Below are 16,193 nucleotides of genomic sequence, written 5' to 3'. Positions count from 1 at the left end.
GCAAGGTATAAGCTGAGCAAGAGGCAAAGTCTGCAAAGAGAACCTTCCCTAACGGTCCCCTGCCCTCCTGCTGCCCAGGCCCCAGCTGTGTGAGGGCAGACGAGTGTGCAGGAGCCTGGCCACAGGCCTTGTTTCCACTGGGTTGGCCAGAGAGGGAGCCAACTGCAATCTGCAGGAAGCCCGAGTCAGCCCAGCTCTGCTCTCAGCAACCCCTACCTCCCTCCAAACGCAGTGTCCCATGGCGTGGCGTGGGGGGAGCGACCCCTGGCCTGGAGTGACCCCCTGCTCAGCGCTGCGCCTGGGCCTGCTGGCTCATTTCCCCTTGGCTTCTGCAGGAGGGCCACCTGCTTAGGCGGCCACCAGGGAGGGGAGAGAAGCCAGGGAGCCAAGACAAACAGGCCCAGCGGCTTGGTCCACGGGCTTGTCCTGGGATGGCTCTGTGCTGGGTGGGAAGTGGGAGGGTGGGGGTCACAGCTGGTGGGAAGACATCCCACTATCGGGAGGGAGGAGGCAATCCCAGAGGGGGCAGTGCTCACAGGGGCTGATCCTGGAACTCTCTGGCCTCGGGAACCTGGGCCCCTTCCCACGAAGGGCCCACACTTCTCCACAGATAATGATACCTATTCTCCATAGACAGCTGTGTGAAATAATACATCTAAAATGCTTAGCACACAGGAAGTGCCAGGCTCAGGATCTGAGGCCCTGGTTAAGGCTAGTGGGATCAGGCTCGGGCCCCACCTCTACCAAGGACCCCACTGCATGTTCATCCATCACCTGGAGATCCAAGCTCCCTCCCATTCCCACAGTGCCAGGTCCCAGGGAGCCCTCTGGGCATGGATACAGCATGGGGCACTGAGAGAGGCCCAGGTGGGGGATGCAGGACTCTTCAGTTGAGTCCCAGCTCCACCCCTGACTCCATCTGTGCTCCTGGGCAAGCTGTTCTCCATCCCTGACCTCAGTTTCCCCATGTGCACATCAAGGAGCTAGACAAGATGGACTCTTGGAGCCATAGCCACTCTGACATATTCTAAGTAGCTTCGCTGCCTTCGAAATACCTCCTGGGGCTGACTCTGACTTCAGTCTTCATCTCTCACTTCATTAGTGCATAAAGAGAGCTTCATCTCCAATGGGGATTTTTCAACCCACTTTTCCAATCCATGAATTGATAAACATTTATAAAGTCCCCAGATTTGGCTTGTGTGCCACCGGGGATGTGATGCTGAAGCAAGAATGCAGGCACTCAGGAAGCTCACGATCCAGGTGTCTTGGTTAGTAGTCATCCATTCATGCTACTTACAAGCTCCGAGGCCTTCCATGGCTCCCTAGTTCCGGCAGAATCAAGTCAAAATTCCAGTGAAGACACCCTCTGCTTCATCTCTTCATTCTCCCCTCTCCCCTGTCTCTGTCTCTGCTCATGCTGTTCCCCCTATTTCCATCTTCTCAGAGCCAAATCATCTAGGAAGAGCCTCACCTTCCCACTTCCTGCCCCTGCTCAGCTGCACTCCAAGACAAGGGAGCCCTCCTCGCACCCCATACACAGAGCCACAGCATCAATCCCACCTCTAAATACTCAAATCAGGGCTGAGCACAGGAGCAGGCCCTCTGCACCCGTGGCCTGATGAAAGGGGACAGAGGCCCCTGTGCCCCACGTCTTTGGCTCAGGCTCCTGAGCACAGCTCTGGGCGGCCCCTCCCGAGGGCACAGGGAGGAGGCGTCAGACGGCTTTAGAGATGGACCCAGCAGAGGAAAATCTGAACAGTCAGTCACTGCAGGGTGCAACTTTCCTCCCAGGGGTCCAAAGCCAGTTTCCATGGAAACCAGGGCAGATTCCTAGCGATGAAGAAACAAACAGGGCAGGGTTCAGGTTTTCCTTCCACTGAGAAGACAGCAACCTGGCCAGAGGAGGTGAAGAACCGGAACCCTTCCCTCTGCTCTTGGCGGCCACAGACTCCAGGACATCTGCATCTCATCTCCCTCCGTCACACCTTGGTTTCTCCTTCTGTGCAATGGGCTGGATCAGCCCTTCCCTGTGCGGGGTGCTGGGGCAGTGCCTGGGGCTAGTCTGCGGCTCTGGGGCCTCGCCTCCCCAGGGAACTGCATTTGGCTTCGCAAAGCTCCATCTCACAGATGATCATCTGGGACCTGCGCCCAGTGCTCGCGCTTGTTAGCATTTAAGGCCGGAAGGAGCTCCGGAGCGTTCCTCTGGCTCCAGGTCAACTAGGGCTGCGGAGAAGCCAGCGGGGAGGGGGGCTGAGGACACCCCGGATCCTGCGTGGCAGCGGCCCCTGGTGGCCACCTGGAGAACTGCGCCTCCCTGAAACCCAACGGAGGCTTCCCAGGCTGCAGTTGCGGGGACACTGCCGCCTGGGGAAACAGCGAGGACAGGCATCCCAACACCAGAATCAGAGTCAGGGGCCTGGGAGGTCCCCACACAGCAGGCCTGAGGTCATGCAGGTCGCTGCGGCCAAGCCAGGTCTAGAACTTAGATGCCTACCTCCCACCCTCTTCACTTTTCCTGTGCTGGCTGCCTGGGAAAGCACAAGGTGCCCCCTCCTCATCTCTCTCATTTCCACCTGCGGCTGCGAAGACCTACGGGACACTTCAGTCAGCTTAGGTGGGCACCCTCCCAGACGTATTCGAGCTGGTTGGCGTACTCCACGGGAGGCAGGGCACAGGGGGTCTAGAGGATCCCATGCTGCTGTGGCCTGGGGCTGGAGCCAGTAGGCTTAAGGGAGTGTAGGTAAAGTGGGGGTGACTACCTGGGAGCCCCTATACTCAGGCTCTGAGAAAAAAGGAGTTCCCCAATACCTCCTCTGCTCCAGCAGCATAAACTTGGGAGCCTCCGAGAACCAAGCATCTCTCCTCTTGCTCCTTCTCAGGCCATCCTGCCTGGGAAGGAGATGTTCCTGCATCTTCCCAGGACTGTTCCTTCCCATCCCTTTGGATACCCCTCCAGACATATGGTCCCTGAGGACGCTGGGTTATCAAATCAGACCTCCTGGCCTGTGGCTTCCCTTCCTCTCACTTCCCCACAGAGACAGGAAGCTGGGAGTGGAGCAAGCCACAGACTCTATGCAAGGAGAGTACAGCTCACTGTCTGAAGAGGGTGTTTCCTCCACCGCATACCCACCAAAAGGCCATGTGCAAGTGTTCTGTGTGCACATCTCCACTACTGGGGACAACCCTGACCACTGCTGGGCAGTCTTTAGTCTTCAGATCTCTTTCTCCTGATGGACTGAGGAGGTCTCCCTTAGCTCACACCCACCAGGCTGGGCCCTACTTTGCACTCTGGGACCACCCACAGGCAGGCCTTGACTCTTGCATCATGGCCTCTCTGAAGCATGGGGTGGGGGAAACTGCTGGCCTGGAGGCAGATGGCCACTAGCTCAATGTATGACCTTGAGCAATCCCTTCTCTCTGAGCCTCAGGATGATGGTTTCCATGCCCCCCCTCCGCTCCCCACCAGGTCTGTGAGTCTCCTATCCTGCATCCTTCTTGTCTCTCACAGCTGATTTCCAGCTTCTCTAACCACTGTTCATTCACTGTCTGTTCCTCCAACCCACAGCCTTCGGGCCTGGAAGGAATGACTCCAGCAGGGAGTCAAACTCAGCCCGCCCCACAGACGTCCTGTCTTTGGGCAGCACAGCCTGGCCAGAGGCATGGAGCGCTGTGCCCAAGAAAATGTCACAACTCCACCTGCGAGGAAGCATTGCCCCACCCAGGCTGGAGCCCGCAGAGACTCCCAGCTCTACCTGACTCCCTTCCCGGGGAAAAGGAACAACAGAATTCGTGCTGCATGGGATCCATCCGCACCCAGCAACGATGCAAGAGGTTCTTAGAAAAACCTGCCACCCAATGCATTTCGTAGAAAAAGAACCATTTTCTTGCCAGGGGGGAAAAAATCCTGGATCAACTCAGAAAGGAGACCTGGGCTTGGCAACAATCAAAGACCTCATTTTTCTGAATTACAGAAGAGCATTTTTCTACATGTAAACTTAGAACGCCTCCTTCCCTTTGCCGGTTTTCATATATAGCATAGGAATTTTCACGCTCAATGAAGTTACTGTGTGAGCTCTCCTCCCTCTCTTTCTCTCTCTCTCTCTCTCTCTCGTTCTTTTGCTCTCTCAGGCCTTTGGCCTAAACTGAGAGAAGGATGGCTTTGAAGGTGCCTGGACGTGGGTGGAGACGAACGAGGTGTGGGCACTGCGGCTTGTCTGCCCCTGCCCACCCGGCAGGAAGAAGTTGTCCCCCACCCAGCACCCTCTCTGGCTTCCAGAGCATCCCCTCCTCCACCAGGGGAAGAGGCAAGGCATGATCACTCTCTCATTTCAAAGAGGAGGAAATCAAGCCCTAGAGAGAGGAAGCAACCCACTTGAAGCCCCAGTGCAGGAGCCAGCACGGAAGACTTCACGCTGGGCTCTGCCCAATTACAAGTCACGGCCTCCCAGGCTGCCCTCGGGACTCCCCCAGGTACAGCTGCACACCTCTGTCTCCCCGGGGTCCCCCACCTATCCCTCCACTCCAACACCTTCATCTCTCTGCATTCTGGTGGTGCGTTCCCTTCCCTCTCTGATAGGACCACGTGTGGGCTTCTGGGCATAGACCATGCAGACCCATCTCAGTCCCCAGTGGAGGCAGAGCCTGGCAAGGGTGACCTATAAATGAAGACAAGAAATAACATCAGCAGCTAAGATTCACCGTGGGCTTGCTGTGTGACAGGCGCCGCTCAACAAGCATCCCATGAATCATTTCATCTTCCTACTGACTCTCTTTGGGGCAGGTCATATTATTATCCCCATTTTACAGGTTAGAAAGCTGAGGCTTGGAGAAGTTCATGATCACTTTAAGGCCATGAAGGATAATAAACGATTTACATCAGGATTCAGATCAGAATGGGTAGTATAGCGTGGCATGAAGTTTCCTGCCCAAGTCACACATCAGAGTCACCCAGGGAGCTTTTAAAAAGACAGAGGTCTGGGCACCTGGGTGGCTCAGTGGTTGAGCATCATCCTTTGGCTTGGGTCATGATCCTGAGGTCCTTGGGATCCAGTCCCACATCAGCTCCCCACAGGGAGCCTGCTTCTCCCTCTGCCTGTGTCTCTGCCTCTGTTTCTCATGAACAAATGAATAAATAAAGTGCTTAAAAAAAGAAAAAAAAAAAAGACAGGTTTGCCCCCTCCTGCCTGGCCCTTCCTCCTGTGGATTCAGTGTCTTCCAGGGTCTGTCCTGGGTAAGTCTGATGCTCACTCCCAGTTGGCAGCCACAAGTAAGGGTTACCCTCCCTCCCCCAGCCCAGGCTTGGCTATCAGACACGCCCGGCCTTGAGTCCTGAGTCTGCCACTAAGCCGTATATGGCCTTGGGAAAGCCACTTCACTCCTCTGAGCTGTGGTGGGGCCGCAACAGAAGCTGGCTCACAGAGTCATCGTGAGAAAGGACAGCACCATGGGGCCATGCCCAGCAGGGAGCTGGCACAGCTGAAAACCCAGGACCGGCTGCAGGTCCTAGCTAACTGGACTGGGCCAGCTCTGGGCCCCACACCCCCACGCTCTCGCCAGCCAGCTTCCAACTGTTAGCCATTAAAGAATTGATAATATAATCGGATAAGTAGGCCCGGCAATGAGGGAACTGAGTTTAGCCTGGAGAGGATGTATTCTGACTCCCTGATTCTGTGATCCAGGTCTGCTCACTACCACCTCCTACATGCACACGCACGCACATGCACACATGCACACACACACATTAACGCCTTGGACTGGACAGAAATCGGCTCCGGTGCCAGAGCCATCTGCAAGCCTTAGGGAGCATGCAGTGGGTCCTGCTGTCCTGGGGAGGTGAGGGTCTTTTCCAAGCCTGTCCCAGAAGCCTGGGCCCAGCGCCACCTCGGAGACCACATGCACCAGGTGGCTCATGAAGTACGGCAGGTGTGGGCAGGCAGGAGCATCAGGGAAGAGTTTTTGAGTCAACTCTTCTCGATTTATCGACCTTTCTTTTCCATTTGGGGAAGAACAACGGCTCTTTGAGTGTGCCGAGGCCCTGGAGCCCAAGGATGACATCAACCGCAGTGAGTCATCACTCCCGGCGGGCAGCTCTGGAGGACTCGGCTCAGGGCGCCCGCCTCGAGGAAAACCCATGGAAAACGGGCACGGAGGGGACGGGGCCTGTCGGGGGCACCTGCCGGGCACGGGAGGGGAACACGCAGCGGCCTGCTGGGAGCGGAAAACTGCCAGGTTCCCCCAGAAGGGGACGGAGCCCCGAGAGCCCGGCCGGAGGCCGCGCGGGGTCAGCGCAGACATCTGGACCCCTGGTTGCAGCTGCCCTCCCCGGGCGGAGCCGGGGCTCCGGAGGGGGCTGCACGCGGGGGCTGCACGCGGGGGGCTGCACGCAGGCCCGGACTGGCACACGCACACGCACATGAGAGCGCTCACACCCTGACACCCTCACCCACGCTCATCCCCTATACATGCCAAGTCACACACACACTGGTCTGCTCACACTCACACTCATCCGTGGGTACTCTCACACGCTAACTCACAAGGACACATGCTCACACCAAAGCCACTCAGACCTCATTTCCTTCATATATTCAGTTCCAATCCCAGCCTCACTGGAGGAAAGTGTTCTGGAGCTAAAAACAAACCAACAAAACCCCTACCATCTGATGCCTGGGTGGCTCAGTGGTTGAGCGGCTGCCTTCAGCTCAGGCCATGATCCCGGGGTCCCGGGATCGAATCCCATTTTGGGCTCTCTGTAGGGAGCCTGCTTCTCCCTTGGCCTGTGTCCTTGCCTCTCTTTCTGTGTCTCTCATGAATAAATAAATAAAATCCTTAAAACAAAACAAAAAAACTCCACTATCACAAGCCTTCCACATTACTGATGTTCACGAGGGAGCACTGCAAGGGAAGATGTTGGCCATGGGGCCCATGGAGAGTCTGCAGCCCACTCTCTCTAGTCTAGCTACCTATTAAAGGGTTTGGAGATCTTTTTTTTGGGGGGGGGGGAGTTGGAGATGTTTGCCTATGATTCCTACTCACAGGGTTTCAGTTTCTCTCATATGGGTATATTTTCTGAATTTTCCCCCTCGTCAGTAAAACCTCCCCAGAATATCAGATTTGGGTCATGTCTTCACAAAGCATCGAACCCAACTGACTTATTTTCTTAGAAGCAATGCTAGAAACAGTTGGTCGATAAATACGAATAGCTGACCTGTACAGGTGATGCTTGGCACAGAGCCTGGCACAGGTAGGTGCCCAATAAAGGTCAGTGTCGTGAACATACATGTGCCTTTATGCCTAACGATAGCTCATATGTATTGAGCCCTTCCTGTGCCCTGGGTACAAGTGCTCTACCCCCATGGCAGTGGTTCTCAGCTCTGGCTGCACAGCAGAATCACTGGGGAGATTTTCAAAAACTCTACTGCCCATGCCTCACTCCCAGAGATTTTGATTCAGGTGGTCCCAGCGTAGCCTGGGCTAGTGAAGGTGATGCTCATTCACAGCCCCCAAGTTCTTTTTTTTTTCTTAAGACTTCATTTACTTATTTACTTGGGAGACAGAGAGAGAGAGCTTGCACAGCAACGGGGGAGAGAGCAGGGGGAGTAGAGAGAGAGGGAGAGCGAGAATCTCAAGCAGATTCTGAGCTGAGCACAGAGGCTGATGCGGGGTTTGATCTTATGACCCTGAGATCATGACCTGAGCCAAAATCAAGAGTTGGATGCTAAACCGACTGAGCCACCCAGGCGCCCCGACACAGCCCCTGAGTTCTTCACAACTACCCCACTCCTATCATCCCCAATCTGCAAATGTGGAAACAGAGCAGTTAAATTAGTTGCCCAAGAGCACACAGCTCTCAGGTCTCAGAATGGGTGAAGCCTTCATCTGTCGGAAGTGAAGAGCTGGGTCTCCATCTGGCCCTCTCCAGGAATGTCACTTCCCCCCAAGGCTGCCCCGCGCCAGGGAGCATGCCCTGGTTAGCCCTCAGTGACCTTGGACCTATCTGCCTCTCTACCCCCATCACTCTTTGTACCAACACAGCTTCCCCCTAGCAGCTACCAGGAACAGACTGCCAGTCGGAGACAGTCTCTCAGGGGCTTTATCTTCTAAGCAGATCTGGGAGGGCCAGAGACTCCCATCCTGCTGGCCACTGGAGGGCCACATCTCTCCTCTTGGCTGACCTGACATATTTTCAGAGCTGGGAGAAGGATCTCTAAACAAGATGACATATGATGGGGAGAAAGACAGCTCTGGCTTCAAATCCCAGCACTGCACTTAAAAGTTGTGTGACGTCGGACAAAACATTTCCCCTCTCTGAGCCTCAGGCTCTAAATCTATAACATAGGAATAATGCCACCCAACTGCAGGAAAGAGTCTTGAGAATGACCTGAGATAACAGATATAGAACACTCAGTGGAGGGCCTAGCAAGAGCAGACATTTGTTTAGTAGAGCACATTGGGTGTGGTTATTGCCATTATCATCAATGACATGAGCTTTCCTTCCTCTCCCCTGAACTACTACTGTAACGGCCCTGAAAGGCAGCTCTGAGCGGCTTTCCCTCTGGGTCTCAGCTTTCTCACCTGGAGAGGAAATGCTACTTCCATCTCTAGGTTGCAGGGAGGGCCACATGCGGTTCTGAAAGGCAAAGTGCTTTGTCAAGCGCAGCCAACTCAGGTATAAGGAAAAATTTATAAGGACAGAGAGCTCCAAACAGGTGTCCAGGAGCTGAGAGTGTGGTTTTCCTCAGATGGGTGAAATCTGAACACACAGAGAGACTGTAATGGGGCCAATGCCACTCCTGAGGGGAACCTCCTGCCAGCTTGGGAATGGCTTGAGAAGCAGGGCCAGCACAGAGGAGCTAGAACCTGGAAACCGGTTTAGCACCCCACTCGATCCCCCCACCCCAGGGCAAAAAGCTGGAGTCAGGCCTAACTGCAGCTGCTGGAAGAAACAACAACAATAACAATGACCATGTTCACTGCAGTGGGTGGGATGATGGCTCTCCGGAAAGATATGTCCTCATCCCCGGAACCTGTGAATGGGATCTTATGTGGAAGAAGGGTCCTTTGCAGATATTAAGGATTATGAAATGAAGAGATCATCCCAGATTACCCAGGTGAGCCTGAAATCCAGTGACAAGTGTCCTTATAAGAGACACACGGGGGACATCTGACAGATAAATGGGAGGAGACACTGTGACCACGGAGGCAGAGCCTAGAGAGAGGCCACCCCAAGTCAAGGAATCTGGCACAGCCAGTGGAAGCCCAAAGAGGCCACGAAGGATCCTCCCCTAAGGCCTCCAGAGGGGGTAAGGCTCTACCCCAAACCTTAATTTTGGACTTCTGGTCTCCAGAACTGTACAAGAATAAATTTCTGTTGTTTTAAGCCACACGAGCTGCAGTAATTTGTGACAGCAGCCAAAGAAATGAATGTATTCACTGAATGCTTACGGTACGCCAGGTAGGACCTCGACTGGGTCGTTCCGTGCTCACGGGAGCCTGGTTTATAGATGAGGAGACTCATCTAGATGAGGTGTAGAGGCGTGGGTTCACATAGGTGGTAAAAGAGACAAGATCTGGGACCTAGATAGCTGGGTTCAAGCCCCATAGCCCATCTGCTTAACCATGACACTGATGGTTCTCAAAGGGTGGTTCCTAGGCCAGCAGCCACAGCATCATCTGGGAACTCAGAGCTACAAATTCTCAGGCTCTACTCCAGACCTACTGAATCAGAAGCTCTGCAGCAAAGGCCAGCATCTATGTTTGGACTAGTCCTCCAGGTGATGATCACCCTCAGGTTGGTGACACTTGTATACAGTGCTGGTGCAGGCTAAGGTTGGGGTCTAAGGCCAGAACAGAGGTCAGTGGTAGGCATCCACACAGCAGGAGATGTGAGCAGATAGCCAGCAGTAGAGAAGTCTGCAGGGCCAGGACCCAGGCATAGGATTGGGAAGGACTCCACCAGGGACCAGGGGATGGACCCAGGCAGGGCCTTGGCCATGATGAGCTGCAAATGAGTGACTTCCTAGCCAGGCCAATAGAATACTGAGTCTGCCGAGGGACTAGACCCACTGACTGACAACAGGAGGGCCCCAGGGCCTAGAGTGAGGTGGCCAAGTGGCCCTAGGCTGGAGAGAAGTGAATACAGGGAGGCTTGGGAGCCCCAGCCCAAGGGCCTTGGCATATCAAGTGAGGGTTCTGCAGCCAGGAATAAGCTGATGGCCTCCAAGGGAGCTAGTACCCAGGGAAAACCTGTCCTGAGCAGAAGGAGCCATGTCTTCCAGAGGAGTGGCAACAGCTACTTCCCTTGCCTCTCCGGCCTCCCCTTGCCCTGTGTAGGACTTAAGGGGCCTAAACACATCCAGGGAAGTCCACTTCAGCCACACTGGAAAGCTGGACCTCAGGGCCCATTCCTTCCAGATGCCTACAAATGAGTCACCTCATCTTGCCAAGAAATCCTCCCTGTGTGAGTTTCCCAGGAAGCTCAGATTTCTCACTATTCTGTTATTATCTGTTTACTTGCCTATGTCTCCCACTGCCTGTGAGCCCTTCAGGGTAGAGATATCATGTTCTGGTTTCATTTCTGTATCTTCCAACTTCACCCACCCTCCTAGCATGGGACCCGGCCTAAACATGGATGGATGGATGGATGGATGGATGGATGGATGGATGGATGGATGGATGGACACATAATGCACAAGTGAGTGAATGAATGAGCTCAACAGATTTTGGACAAGAGTGATTGCAGGCTTGCCCTAACATCTCATATTTATCGTCATCAATCAAAAGAATTCTAATGAATGCCAGCTGTTGCCATAGTAATCCCACCAGCACTGTTAGCTCAATAGGCACCTACTAGCTTAGTTCTCATCTGCTCTCCACTGTTGAGAGATAATAGAATATTATTATTATTATAATATCACAAAGGCCTGATGTTAACTTTTGTGAGGGCTGCAGTCTTCCATCCTTTTGGCTGACCCTTAAGCAAGAGGGCTTTGAATGACCAATCTTCTGCAAAATCTCTGCTCTTGGCTCTCACCCACTGACTGAGTTGGGAGTGCCTCCCTTAAACACACTGGCCTCTCAGACTTCAGACTAAATTCCAGCCGCCTCCACCCTCCCCCCTTCCTGAACTGAGGGTCTGGGTGGAGGATGTGAGCAACACACACCTCCCCTTCTGCTTTACATGCTGGTAGGGTCTTGAAGTTTGGCTGGAGGCCTCAGGGAAACTGCCTATAACCTGTCTGGCTATCAGACATGAACTGGGGCCACTGGACAAGTGAGATGGGATGGGATGGAACAGACTTCCAGGTCCTGGGGGAAGTAAGGAAAGATTCCTAATCCTGGCTGTATCCCCCACCCCCACTCCCACTCCCACCCAGAAAGTAAGGCACTGGGTGGGAGGGGCTTGCAAGACAACAATTCTGGAGCTTTCTAAGCCTTTCTCTAAGTGAGGCATATCCTCAGGTATTTCCTGAAATTTTTGGCATGGGTGACAACTGGTCGGTAAAATACCTTAAAGAGTTGCTATCTATAGGCCTCAGTTCAGCCATAATTTACATTATTCCAGCCCCAATGAAGTAGGGTAAGGTAGGGTTAGGTAGGGAGAGATAGTAGGGGGCTACAGGATCAGGCTTACTAAAATCCCAAAAATGTAGAGGTGTAAGGAAACCAGAGATAGGGGGACAAACCAGACCATCCTGTCCTAGGTGTCAGAGGTAAGGTCTTGTTATAACAGCTACTTTTGACCAATAAAGAATTACCAGACCCTAAAAAGAAAGTAAGCCGTTAAAGGTGTTATCACTGGTCCTTACTCTGGTGTTATCAATAAACATGTTAAAAGGATTTAAGTTCCTCCTTAGCTTTCAATAAAAGATCAACCCTAAAGGTCCTCCGTGGCAACCCTGCCGGGACCCCTCTCACTCCTGAGAACTTTTTCTGTAACCTTGCTTAATAAAACTCTATTGCTTTACTCACTCTCCTTTGTCTGCAAGATTTATTCTTCAACTCTGTAAGACAAGAACCTAGCTCTCCTGCTTCATAACCACAAAGGGAGAATGGATCCTGGAAAGATCTTTCCTTTCACGCTATCCTGGTCTCAGTCAAGGGTTCCGGGCTTGCCTACAACCAGTGTCCAGGGGCTAACCTTGTCCAAATTTGGCTCTGGGCTGGACTCTGGGAAGTTGCGAGGATGCAGTATCTGGTCCCCGAGTAGCTCTCAGCCTAGTAGAGGGACAAAACTCCAACACAGAGCCCCGCTACAGGCGGCCTGAACTGGAAGGCTTTGCACAGGTGAATATGGTGGAGGGAGCAGGGCACAGGCTGTAAGGAAAACAAGAAGCGTGTGAGTGGTTCTGGGGGAGCAAGGGACCCTTAAACTCCAGCATTACAGCAGAAAGGAAAGCATATAAATCCAGGGAAATACAGAAATGTTAAAGTGACATGCATTAGCTCACTTAATCTCAGGACAATTTGATAAGGTGGGGACCACTGCTGTCTCATTTTGCAGATGAAGGCCACAGAGCTGGTGAGCGGATGGATGACCACATGGGACTTGCATGTGGGTCACCTGAGGTCCTCCCCTAGCTCTTTCTACTCTTACCACCTTTTCATGTGGGAGACAGGAGCTAGATTGCAGAAAGGCTTGACTGTCAAGTCAAGGGGATAAAAAATGAATCCAACAGGCCACAGGAGCCTCAGTAGGTTTCTGAGGAAAGCCACAGCTGACCATTTTAGGAGGCATCACTACCTCATCCTAAGCTGCTTCCCCTGGCAGCCGGGCCCCCTTCCTTTGCTTGCCAAGGAGAGGGTGGAATTGGTGAATTGGAATGTGGGGCGAAGGCGGTAGTTTGGCAACAGCAGGAGACATACTTTCCTGCAGCCTCTCAGGGCACTTGGCATGTTACACCCTGGGCAAAATCAAGCTGCCCTGGGAACAGCCCAGGGTGTCCCAACAGACAAGTTTGTGTGAACTCAGCCAGGGCAGAGAAGCAGCCGGCGGAATGAGCTCACAGCTTCAGCAGGCACCATGAAATCTCCCTACACACACCAAGGCCGGTGGAGACCTTCAGAGCCAGAGTGGACCTCAGGAAACACCAGTTCAGTGTCCCCAAGATGAGAAAATCAGGGCCCAGACTGACGATGGGAGTCACCCCCACGCCCACGGCATGGCATGTGCCCACAGCTGTCTACACTCCAGGCCACTCTCCCACCAAAGCCTAAAGAAGGTGTGATGTGGGAAGCGCCTCGGCCAGTGCTTGGCATACAGTAAGGGCCCAATGTGGGAATGACTGCACTCATGCCTGCAGTGGGGGCCTGCGGTCCATTGCATGTACAGTGATGTGCAGGCAGATACAAACCACCTAAGAAACTGTCCTCCAGCTGTTACCAAACACACTGCCTCTTCCTACACACTGTCCTGCTCCGCTGTGCAGAGACCTGCTCTCTGCTGGACGCCAGAGCCCATTTGGCTCCGCGGTGGGATCTGAGTTTCAGCGAACAGCTGGAACAGATGGTGACCTGAGTCATAATTTGCAACAGGCTGACTCTTGTTCAGTCAAGATGAAAGTACAGCTCGATGGTCTGCACATGTTCGCTGGAGGGAGGGCGGCACACCTCCAGAGTGACAGGAGGGAGAGTCAGAGCTTCCAAGAGGAGTACCCAGGAGAGGCCCCTACCTGGAAACCCGAAACTGTGGGTAACGTCAGAGGGGATCCCAGGAGGCCCAGCATCACCCCACAGGTGCAGGGGAAAGGACGTGGGATTCGGTGCCAGACAGACCTGCGTGCGAGTCCTAGCTCCACCACTTACAAGCCCATGACCTTGGGCCAGTTCTTTAACATTCCCAAGCATTAGGTTTTTTTGTCTGGACATAGAGACTGCGATACCTAGCTCTCAGGGTGATGGTATAGGGCCATGTCAGGAGCAACACACACCTGGCCCGTCCATTCATTCACTCATTCATCCATTCATTCATTCACTCACTCATAAATACTATCAAGCACCAACCACCAGCTGCCTGGGACTGCCAGTCTTGGAGATTTACCAGTCTTCATGTCTGTGTGGTCTAGAACTGAGCTCCTCATCCCGGGCAGAACCACCACTGGGGTGGGGGTGGGGGGTTAGAACGCTGATGCCTGGCTGCCCCCTTAGTCAGAATCTCTAGGGTTGAGGCCAGAGATGCTTCTGTGCAGCAGCATGAGGCATAGAGGAAAGCTCCCATCCGCAGAAGGCCTGCTGCCTCCCGCTCTCTCTGAGCACTCCCCTAGCATTACTTGCTGAAGGCCTCACACAGCTCCGGAGGAGGCGGAGGTGGGACCTCTACCCAGCCCCACCCCAATCCAGGCAACAAGACCACCACTTCTTCTGAGCCATCTGCCCAAGGCACATAGCTCAGAAAAGTCAGAATTGGGATTTGAAGTCCATCTGATGTTTCCAAAGCTCAGCTTTAACCACACGCTGCCACATACAAAAGGGGCCTCAGCTTATGTGAATTCCTGCCCCTGGCTCTCCTCCTACGTCCCTGGGGATGGGACAGACACTGACCACACATCTGCAGTCAGGCGCGCTTAGGAATTTCAGGGCGGTGCAATGCTCCACCTGGACATCAGAAGACCCAGATCCAGGCCTTCTGTATTCCAGCTGTGTGACTCTCATCCTTCCGTCTGTAATTTAGAACTAGAATAGATGATCCTGAAAGCCCCACCTGTTCTGGGTCCTCCAGGTTCCCAGGGGGTTTTGATGGAGGCAAGGTGTTTGGGGGACCTTCAGGCCCTTTCAGAGGGACCCAGGAGCTCAGCTCTCCAAGGTGCAAGAACGGTGAACTGTGCCTTCTCTCCCATGGGAGCCACTATGTGGCACAGACCACACTGGGTAGGAGGCTGCCTCCAAAGGGCAGTTCTTAGAATCTGGGACCTTGAGTGGGACTGGCCAGCCTCCCGGATGCATATGCATGAGCAGCATTTCTCGAATTCCACCCAACCTTCCCATGCTAATGCTGCCCCACACACTCATTCCTAGAAAGGTAAATGCAGATGGAAAGGGGAAAGTTTCTTGTCGCCATGAACACACACACACACACACACACACACACACACATCTATTCATTCAATCAGCATTCACTGGGCACCTGCTGTCTTGGCAGGCACTATTCTGGGTGCTGGGGATCCAGCAGTGACAGACAGACAAGTTCCTTCCCTCATGGAACTAACAGTTCTAGTACAAGAGCTTTGGAAGGCAGTGATCTTCATCTTGTCAACACCAAAATAAAGGGTAATAACCCCTTCTGCACACACGCATGCTAGATATCTGCAGATGGAGCAAATGTTTATACAAAACTAGGTTTGGCACCCACTGCAATAATTCTGAACCTCCCCCACAAGTTGGGGACCTCAAATCTATATATAACATCATCTCCACTTAAGCTTCCTACCATCAGGGAGAGGGGATGCTATGCCTGAGGATCTGGGTCTAGACAAAGAGCTCCCCAGAGCTTAGAAACTTAATTAAAGCCTTCTGGTTTTAACTCTAAAAGAACTCAACTTTTGCACTCCACTCCATAATATATGTGTGCTGTTCCTTTTAGTATAAAATACTCCAAATCGGGGCGCCTGGGTGGCTCTGTCAGTTAAGCATCTGCCTTCTGCTCAGGTCATGATCCCCAGGTCCTGGGATGGAGCCCTGCACTGGGCTCCCTGCTCTGCGGGGAGCTTCATCCTCCCTCTCCCTCTGCCTCCCGCTCCCCCCGCTCCTGCTCTCTCTCTCTCTCTCTGTCAAATAAATGAATAAAATCTTTTTTTAAATGTTCTAAATTATTCCCCAATTATTACTAGACTCCCCACCCCAAGTTACCAACCTCTGGGTAAAATGGATGCAGGAAATAAACAATGTGACTTTGCATGCCACAGTCACGAGCCATGAGCCATGAGCACAGCCAATCTGAGAAGGTCTCTAAAGAAATGGCCCAGACAGGAGGAGGTAATGCATCAGCCACATCCCACCATCTCTAAAGAAGTTGCTTTCCTGTGCAAACACATCTAAAAGCTTCCCACCAGAGTTATTTTACCACAAGATCTTGTTTCTGTTCCCTGGCGAGAGAACTCTGCGTCGTGTTCATGGATGCACATTCTGAATACAGGGATCCAGAGAGAGACAAAAATCAAAAGAAGAACATTGGCTCTGGATGGGCCCGAAATGAAGGGGTT

At 53.2% G+C, this 16,193-nt stretch overlaps 1 protein-coding gene across 4 annotated transcripts in view; it reads right to left on the bottom strand.

Moving 5' to 3' along the window:
* The window catches only part of COL15A1 (collagen type XV alpha 1 chain), a 105,592-nt gene that overhangs the window by 74,603 nt on the left and 14,796 nt on the right, over positions 1 to 16,193 (bottom strand). The window lies entirely within an intron of this gene.

The sequence above is a fragment of the Canis lupus genome, chromosome 11 (assembly GCF_011100685.1).
Source record: "Canis lupus familiaris isolate Mischka breed German Shepherd chromosome 11, alternate assembly UU_Cfam_GSD_1.0, whole genome shotgun sequence".
NCBI lineage: Eukaryota > Metazoa > Chordata > Mammalia > Carnivora > Canidae > Canis > Canis lupus.
The sequence above is the reverse complement of the archived record's forward strand: the minus strand, read 5'-3'. Positions and strand labels throughout refer to the sequence as shown.